Here is a 1,865-nt window from a genome sequence, read left to right as displayed (position 1 = left end):
CCCTTCCGACGTCAGCCCGTTTCCTGATTCCAGAAGGGAACCTGAGCTAAGAGCACCCTGCTGTCTCCTTAAATGCCGTCATGATGAGGACAAGGTCTTGCATGGTGAGCACAGGTCTGTCCCAAAGGCCCTGAGAGCAGGGCCCCGGACGCCCTTGCCTGCCTTGCCTTCCAGTTTAACACCAAACTCAACAACCCTATTCCAGACACAAGCCCCCCATCTCCCCTCCAGCATTGATCCCTGCTGGTCCTCCCTCCTGGGATGCCCTCTCTCTTTCCCTACCCCTCCTTGTCAGTATCCTCTTGCCTTCCCAAGTCCTGCCCAAGTCCCCTCTACTCCTGAAGTGTCTAACTGATTTTAACTGGTGAATCGGAGTTAGGGAGCAACGCGTGGGTCCCACGCATCAGCCACAGAAGCCCTGGGGTGTCAGGAGGCTGGTTGGGTCTTACACTGAGGAGGGCTGATCCCGGCAGACTCCCTGCTGAATCTCAGGGCAACACCAGCTGGTCTGGCCCGGCTCCTCCCAAGTCCCGATTCCCATCGAGGGCGGACACCAGAGCCGGAAGCGCCGTGTGTGGCACAGTGTCTGTTCTCAATTCGCGTTTGCTTTAGAATAACTACAGTGTTACTGTTATTCCTGTCCCCTCTCCACTCCCGCTCTCATCAGCCACTCTCTGCCAACCCTGGCCTGAGTTATAGAGCTGAAAGAATGGGGAGGGGAGATCATGACCAGTTCACCATTCTGGGGCTACCCTACCCCCCACCCCCAGGCCTGGGGCCTACACCGGTGATCCCAGCAAACGGCCTACTGATTCCACAGCATGTTCTCTGCTCCCACGGGACTGACTGGGATGGGCATTCTCCTCTGCATGTCAGGCCCTGGCCAAGTGGCCTGGAGAGAAAACCTTAGGAACTAGCGCCTATTCTTGCAACACCTCGAAGGCTAGCTGGCATTCGTCTTTTACTTCTAAAGGGGCAGTTGGCTCAGGTGGGAGACACAATTGTCCCCTGGGAGGCTGGGCAAACTGCCTCGAGATGAATGTTTTCATTCTGAGGGCAGCCCTAGGGCATCGTGGTGGCAAAGGCAGTACAGAGCGAAGGCCATGAGGAAGCAGGAGCCCGAGGCCTCCAGGTGCCCCAGCGCCCTCCATCACTTAGACGCGAGTGCCCGCATCCCGCGAAGGTGGCCTGGCCCCCCCAGTCTGGACCTCTCCTATTGCTGTTGCTCAGAGAACCAGGTGACCAGATGCCTTTTTTAATGCCAACAGTGCTCATGTTCTCACCTACGAAACAGGCAAGAAAGCCTACCCGAAAGATTCAGGGGCTTATGGAGTCGGTGAGAGGCCAGAATGCAGTTTGTTAGGATCTACAGAAGTGGGTTTTTCAAGAACTAATAAAGGAAGCCACGTTCACTGTGCAAACAAAAGCAGGTTAGCAAAGCGAACCACCTGTGTTCATGTACTGTACCCCACCTGCTTCCACAGAAGACCCGAGGCTGCAGGAAGGCACTGCTACTGGAATCATGGGCATGAGTGGTCAGTTCTTGCCACAGCTGCAGACTCGGACCTTCAAAGTGACCATTCACTGGGGCTCGGAAAGTAGGGCAGGGGTGGTGGACAGTGGCTCCTGAGGCTGCAGCCCCCGGGGAGAGCCCATTCAGAAGGGGCCTTCCCCACCCCCTCCTCTCCTTCCTCCCAATTCAGGGCCACTGGACTTGCTGGTCAGCTGCAGCCAGCGGGGGGCCAGCCCTGCTCCCCCTCTCCCTCCCCCGCCTCTGCCTCGCCTATGCCAGAGCACAGCCGGGACCCTGGGCGGGGAGCTCTGGCAGAGGCACAGCGCCCGGGAGGACGACCCGGCCTGCACGT

The sequence above is a fragment of the Myotis brandtii genome, unplaced genomic scaffold (genome assembly GCF_000412655.1).
Source record: "Myotis brandtii unplaced genomic scaffold, ASM41265v1 scaffold6, whole genome shotgun sequence".
Taxonomy (NCBI): domain Eukaryota; kingdom Metazoa; phylum Chordata; class Mammalia; order Chiroptera; family Vespertilionidae; genus Myotis; species Myotis brandtii.
Note: the sequence above shows the minus strand (reverse complement) of the source record.